The 7,831-nt window shown below is 38.2% G+C and overlaps 1 pseudogene; it reads right to left on the bottom strand.

Annotated features, from left to right (window-relative positions):
- Positions 1-6,179: 6,179 nt before the first annotated feature.
- On the bottom strand, positions 6,180-7,020 carry LOC101723092 (zinc finger CCHC domain-containing protein 17 pseudogene; annotated as a pseudogene).
- Between the last annotated feature and the right edge of the window lie 811 nt (positions 7,021-7,831).

The raw sequence follows: 7,831 nt of genomic DNA, 5'->3' as shown, positions 1-7,831 counted from the left end.
TATTTTGTTTTTTCTCTGCTATAAATTATTGTTTATAAGTTCCAGTCCCAATCTTCTAAGAAAATTTCTCTGCGATATTTTGCACTTGTTATTTTCTTTGCAAACTATAAAACTTTTTATGATACATATGTTTAGGATCAAGTAAAACACAGCCATTGGCCAATGATTTGTGTTTCAAGTTACATCATAGTTGCTGCATAACTCATCAACAACATCTACCCCACGTTTGGTTTTGTTGTAGAAAGTTTCCATTTCCATTTTGTTTTGTCAAGGCTTCCATATCAATATTTCCATCATGGTGCAATGTTGGTATCAGCATACTGGTTTGCTTTTCTTTGCCATATACGAGGCCAATGTAAATCTTTCTGAAATCCAAAGATTGTACAATACTCTGTTTTGAAATGGCAATATTTTATTTGGAATTTCTGCTTTGTTCCTGTGTATAGTTCCTACACTGGTCAAATTGTTCTCTGTTATCAAATGTAACATCAATTGGAAACTGATAAATCAATTGTTGAATGTAACATTCCAATTAGTTTGGGAGATGGGAGCAACAAGTCTTTTCATAACATCTGGTTTATTACTATACAAATAAGGACTGGTGGCTGAGTTTCAGGATAAATTTCTAAACTGAAAGCATAATAAGTCTTCACATCTACAGGGGCATAAAATTTTATGCCATACTTTGACCCATCACTTTTCCATAAGTCTTTTACATTTTTGCAATTACCATGAGAAATTCCAGCTAAATACAGCAGATCTATGAATGCTTTCAGTTCAGCTAGTGAGGTGTCATAATAAATACATTTTTGAATATGGATACTGGTGCATACAGGACATTTTACTTGCCTTTATGTATATCATAACATCTTGTAGCATTTCATCTGTTACAATTTCCAACACTGAATGGTAATGCTGGCATTCTGTTTAATACATTTCACCCCTGCCAAGACCCTCACTATATTTTTGGACATAGTTCTAACATTGGATCATTCCATTTGGTTGCATGGCCATTTTGCAACATTTTGACTAGTCAAATATGCACTTGCATTGCTTTTTCTTCATTATCTGAATCAAGGAGGTCTGCATTCCCTGTGTCTGTACCAGTCAATTCTTGCTCCATTTCACTGTCACAGGAACTTTTGCTTACATGGACAGTGTCAAAGTCATTATCATCTTCATCATCCATGCATGAGTAATCTGATTATTCACTTTGAGCTCCTCTAAAACTTGCAAATCTGATTTTTCAGGTGTCATACTAAATTGGGCTACTTTTACCAGAAAAATTGAAAGAATTAAAAAAAAAAATCCTAAATGCACAGAAATTTAGCAATGAGCATTTCATGGATAAAACTCATCTGTTGCTGCTTTAAGCTCCTGAACACAACTTGCTGTTCATCTGTCAAATGGGTAAATGCACAAATGGGTTTTTGCTCTCCCCAGGTGCAGCTACTGTGAGTCACACTCACATCTTATTTCATAAAAGAAGAGTGGTCTTGGTATATTTTACCCCTGTGATGTTCAGGTAAACATACACAAAGCCTGTTAGATGGACCATTATGGGGCTTAAAATCCCGGTTTGACACTTTTGCACATGTGCACACACCTTGTCATTCATTGTACCAAGTGGGTAAACACAAAACTTGCTTCCTGTATCCCTCAGGTGCAGCTGCTGAGACACACAGCTGGCTACTATTATGCTAACTTGCAAATTTATAGTAGAAAATTATGAGAGGGGTTGTTGCCACCCAATGTTGTGCCTGTTAAGGGTGGATGCTCTGACCTGTCTTCCCCTTTATCACTGAAATTAGTTCCAAAATCAGTCACTTCACAGACCATCCTCACCATTCCCTGTTCTTCCCCTGTCCCCTATATGAGTTCCTGCCCAGATGCCTTTCTTTTTCCTTTGATCCTTGCTTCCTGTTTCTATCAATAAAAGAGCACAGAGTTTTAAGTTCTGGCTGTCTTAGGAGACTCTCTCACCCAGAGGAGTCTCTGTTAATGGCAGGCCCTCTGGGCCTCTTGGGGTTTTTATTGGACATTGACTCCAAGTAATCTTTAATTCTTTGTGCTGTGGGCCCCCACCATCTGTCTTTTATTTTACTCATTTAATTTTTTGGATTTCTCAGATAAAAGAAATCACGCAATATTTAACCTTCTGTGTCTGGTTCATTTTACAAATCATTATGATCCATCTAATTTCCTAAAAAAGGGAAGAGGACACTGTGAAGATGTGAGGTGACCTAACTGGGGGAGTGAGAAGGATCAAGATGTGAGAAGTACATGTACTGATTCCCAAAGATGAGTGTAAGAATCAGGTACCGCAAACATATACTAATGAAAATAATTTTTAAAATCTGATCAAGAGCATAGATTATGCCATACATCCAATGATTTAACCAAAAGCCAGGAATGCATCCTATTTTAAATACTAAATCTTCAACCTGCTCATCCTTGAAATTTTATTGTGTTCTATTTGGTTTGTTGTGTTAATAAAACAATTAGCAAAATAACATATTTATATTTACTTTCCACTCCATACATATGCCCTATATTTTTCTCTAAAAACACATTTCCTTAAAAAAATAAATCTGTTCGAGATAAAATTAAAACTTTTGTCATCTTTATGTTATTTTAGAGAAAATTTCCAAATCTATTTGAAACAACTATATTGTTATGTTAAAATACCAATTAAGTATTTTTATAAAGACAAGAAGATCACCTACTTCTACAGTTAGATCAATATTTGCAAATATATATGTATAGAAATGTTAAGTGATAAATGTATACATAGTGACATGTAGCTCTGAATAGTATTCTACAAAATAAAATACATTAACATTTATTAAGATAACCATTAATCATTTTCACAATGATATTAAGATCTAATTTTACCTTCATTTTCCGTGTTTCCTATTATTAAAATACTATGTTGACTTGAATTATGTTATATCACATTACCAACTAGCTGATTTGATAAGTCATAGATACACAGAGCAAGACAGACATGTCTTTTTCAAATTCCCCCTTTAAGTTTTATTATTTTCCCAGTTCTTTTTATATGTGAGCAATTGTTTGTATATTATCACATTACAGAAATAAGCAAATTTACAGATTCCTTACATTGTAGTTATTATTAAATGGTTCAATAAATCTCTATGGGCACGTATGATTCTAGTTGTTGATGCCAATTGACGTTAACACAATGAACTGAGGCAGTGAATATGAGCAGCTAACATACATGGGTAACCAGCTTCTGGCTGAACCAGCAAGCAAATAAGGGAGAGCTGATGCATCCTGGGATGGGGTAGAATTTCAGGGCTGTATGGACACTGTCACTGAACAATGAGAAGTGCTAGCATAATCCACCTCCTTCCACCACCTCCTGTCTTCAGGCTTATTGTCATTTCTTCATTGTATATATGCTTTAAATGCTAGAAATAATCACTACTCTGTTATACAATGCTTATGTATTTATATTTTTCCATACAACTTTAACATTTTTTAAATTCCCTTTTGCACAATTAGGCTTCTACTTGGGGCTTGTGTCTTATCATCAGAAATATCCTAATCTGGCCAGGTGGCACACACTTGTATTCCCAGCACTCTGGGAGGCTGAGGCAGAAAGACTGCAAGTTTAAACCCAGACTGGGCAATTTAATAACTTAGCAAGACCCTATCTCAAAAATAAAAAAAGAGGTGGGAGGGTCCTGGAGATAATAGCTCAGTGTGAAGAGCCTGGTTCACAACATGTTCTGGGCTAATTTGTGCTGACTGAACTCTTACTCCAAGAATGTGACCCCTCAGGACCCCATCTACATATAGATATTTTTAATGGGGCCATTTTTGGAATGAACTGAACCTGATTTCCTCCAGCTTCATGTGATTTTTCAGAGGCCCCTATTAGGTTCTGCCTGCGGAGGTAGCTTGCCTGAGATATGCAGGAACCCTAGTCAAAAGCTAAAGCGTTGCATAGCACGCATGCTAAGCAAGAAGCAAAGTGCACCACCTCTGAAACAGGAATGGTGAAATTAAATCTTCACCAAAACACCAATGTGTGGACTGGTCAGGAAATGGTGCAACTTTTCACACTTTTAGTTGTCTGCTTCCAAATTTACAGAAACAAAAACTCCTACAAACATCAGCAAAACCACTAGTGCTGTACAGTACTTCATGCAGAGAAGCTTGTCACATTGCTTTATCATTAGTTCTCTCTTATTAAATTCATAAAGCGTTACTTTCTCCATGAATATTATCTTATCTCCTTAATCCTCCTCCAATAACTGAGGTGACTTGAAGTCCTCTCCTTGAAAATTATAGATTTTTAAAATAACTACCTTTTGTCATTAATATTCAAGAGCATCAACCCTGCCAAGGGATCGTTGCAAACTTTCCAGGAAAAGGGGAATTAACTAATTTTAATTTAATAAAATTAAATGTATTAATTTAATTTAATATTAATTAATTAATATTAATTTAAATCATACTTCTCTTTCTCAATGATCATAACTTATTATCGTAAAAGTCAAACCGAGGATTTCCCTTCCCTTCTTGAGGCACTGCGCCCTTAGTGCCAGGCTTCCATCTGGGACTCCAGAACCAGTTAGCTTTATGTGTCAGCCTAACATTTGCAGGAGTTTGCAGTTATTTTCTCAGTGTGAGCCTGTTTCTCTGTCTGTGAAAGTGGGGTGGTGATGTCTGTTGTTAAAGTCTAGTAGGGCTGAAATGGAATAATGCATATCAGGTGGCTACTCATAAGTGCTCCAGAAAAACTAATCTTGTCTCTGTCAATTATTTTAGACAAGTTATTGGGTACAGTTATTAGGAAACCATCTATGTGAATCTACTGTATATGCTCTCATTAGAAATGAATGAACAAAGCTATAACAAGGGACTCAGTTCAGAAAGGATAAATAGCAAAACAAAACCACCCATTAGTAATCTGGTGAAAGCTAGAAGCACCTGCCAGCGGTTCCTGAGCTTCCACTGCAGCATTAACCGATCAACACATGTCCTTGCCATTCGAATTGTTTCCAGATCCCAGCTCCAATAACCCAGGTGAGTTCTGACCAAGGAGATCACATGGCATGTCAGAGGCTTGCTTTGTTTTATGTTTTTGTGGCAAATATTGCTTGTACACACACACACACACACACACACACGGAATTATTGTGTTAGTGTGTCAAGTTAGGTCAAATATGTTTATTGTCAATAACATCAAATGAGTATACAGTTTTATTTTTCAGGTGCCAGTTTCTGAATTTCAGTTGTATTTTAACTGCTTCCCTTTCATAATGCTAAAATTTTTGTGTGTGTATGTCATATCCCCTTTATTTTCAGAGGATGGGAAACATTCCTGTGAAAATTAAAAAATTATTGAATAATTACTACCCCTCTCACTAGTGATTAAAACAACTTGCCGTTCACTAATTCATTTACTAGTTCTTTGGATTTAACTCCTCCCCTAAGAAGTATTTCCTATAAGTCTTTTTTTTTTTTTTTTAGTGCCAGAGATTTAAGCAGAGATGAAGTAGAACCAGTAGACTCTGACAGTAATACATAGAAAGTACAACAATGATCTTGGCCTTAGATGTCTGGTTCAGTGGTCCAGTGGAATGTCATACACAAAATGAGTTACACTGCAAATGATCATTTTCTGACTGTGGCCACTGGCTGTCACTTCTAGCACAGTAGAACCATGTTGAGGGAATGTAAAAAGTGAGCACCACTTCTTACCACATTCTCCCTCCTACTGCCACTTTCCCTCTGCTCCTGTGTGGGTGCAGCAGAGACAACAAGCCAACTGGCTCAAGACAGTCCAATAGGAAGGGGCAATCACTCCTCCAACTACAGCTGAGGTCAGCTCCACAGCAGTTCCTGTGGCTTTAGCCCAGATCCCTGCAAAGGAATCCAGCTCTGGCAGTGGCAGCTGGGTAAAAGGACCACCTGCTGAGTGAAGGAAGATGGGTGAATGAATGGGTGGGCTGCAGGGGTTACTTGCAAAGGGGTCAGGTGCAATAAAGAAACAACTCATTCAGGCAGCTGCTTTTGACCTCAACTCCCAAACTTTCCTGCTGCATGAGGGGAAACCATCTCCCATAGGAGTGAAGTCATTGGGCGTGGGAGGCCATTCGCTCACTACTGAGTCTCTCCAGGGCCCAGGCCTTCAATGCACAAAGCTCCTGGATCCATATTCCCTCACCCATACCCACCCTCACTCTCTTCTACTCTCACTCCTTGTGTTTCTTCTTATGCTTCTTTTTCTTTTTCTTCTTCTTTGCTGCCTTGCTGTCTTTTGATGTGTGCCTTGCCCTTTTGCCAGTATCATTCTCAGAGTCTGAGCTGTCAGAGTCAGATGACTTCTTATCTCTATGTTTCTTTTTTTTCTTTTCCTTCTTTCTTTTTCTGGACAAATTTCTTGTGGGATTAGGCTTCTCAAATTCTGCTGACTTTTCCTCTTCTTTCTCCTCTTCCTCACTGGGTATCAGAGAATATTTGGTCCCACCTGGTTGCATGAAACAGTCTTTTGCAAACTGGCCTTTACAGCCACACTTCTTGCAGGTAGTGTTAAGGACAGCCTCAAGGGTGATCTTCTGCCCAGCATAATCCTGGAAGGACCGCCTCCTCCTCTCTTCTTGCTCAATAATAACATTGTTGGGATCGAAGTCTTTCCCAGTCCCTTGGCTGACAACTTTCATGGAGAGGGATACTTTTATCCTATGATTTTTCAACTCTCGACCAATAACCTTCACCCACACTTTGTCTCCGGCATCTACTACCTCAGAGGGCTTATCCACTCGACAAGATGACATGTGAGTTCGATAGACCAGACCTTGCTTTTGACAGCCTGGGATTTTGATAAAGGCTCCATAGTCTGTCACCATAGCAACCTCTCCTTGGAAAATAGTGTAGAGATCAGGCAAGTTTTCCATGGTCTCAGACCTTCCTGAATTCATCCTTACGTTCTATGGCTCCTCCATTTCTCTTCTGCTAAAGCTAATTCTGATGTCTAGGCATCAGCTCTGACTCCCGGAGCCTCTGCATTGCCAGAAAGGCCAAATCCACTCAGTACACTCCCGCCCACTCCTATAAGTCTTTTATTCCTGTCCTCTCCATACCAAAACTTCACAGACTTATACTGTAATATATTTATTACTAGTAACTTTTTTAAGATATGAAGATTCTTATGAGATTATAATAGAGTAATTCCATTGAACATTAAAGCTAAAATATCAAGTTGAATATCCATCTCCACTACTTAGTAATTATTCTATTAGAACTGCAATGATAATGTCCACCCAGCGGAAGATGTCGGTAAGATCCAGACATCATGTGTAAAGATTTAGCACAATGATTCCCTAAACCTGATCAACATTACTCCTTGCCCCTTTCTCTTGAGACAAGTTTTTAAATTTCTCAGAGGTATTGCATCTCTCTCACTGCTGTTCACAGATTAGATCAAGTTTGGAGTTTTCAGGGTATGGGTGCTCACCTGCCTCAGCATGCTGATGAAGAAAGCAGACTGGTGAGTCCCAGTGATGCAGAGATCTCTGGAGTAGGACACAGTGTGCATCTTAAGAAGCATCCTCTGGACACTGCTATGCACTTGGGGCCTGGTCGCAAGTAATCTGAACTCACCAAACAGTTGACGACTGACATAGTTCACTTCAAACCCTTCTAAAAGAGAAGATGGAAAATAAATGTTAAGAAAACTTTAAAAAATGAACACGATTGATTTTAGAGAGAAGAAATATTGAGTCTAGAAATCATGCATGATGAACGATGCAGAGATGAAATATGACAGCTGGAAAACTTTAGAATTTAAGGAAGG

The sequence above is a fragment of the Heterocephalus glaber genome, unplaced genomic scaffold, assembly GCF_053883595.1.
Source record: "Heterocephalus glaber isolate CG9 unplaced genomic scaffold, H.glaber_assembly_v1.0 deba00000594, whole genome shotgun sequence".
NCBI classification, from domain to species: Eukaryota; Metazoa; Chordata; class Mammalia; order Rodentia; family Bathyergidae; genus Heterocephalus; species Heterocephalus glaber.
The sequence above is the reverse complement of the archived record's forward strand: the minus strand, read 5'-3'. Positions and strand labels throughout refer to the sequence as shown.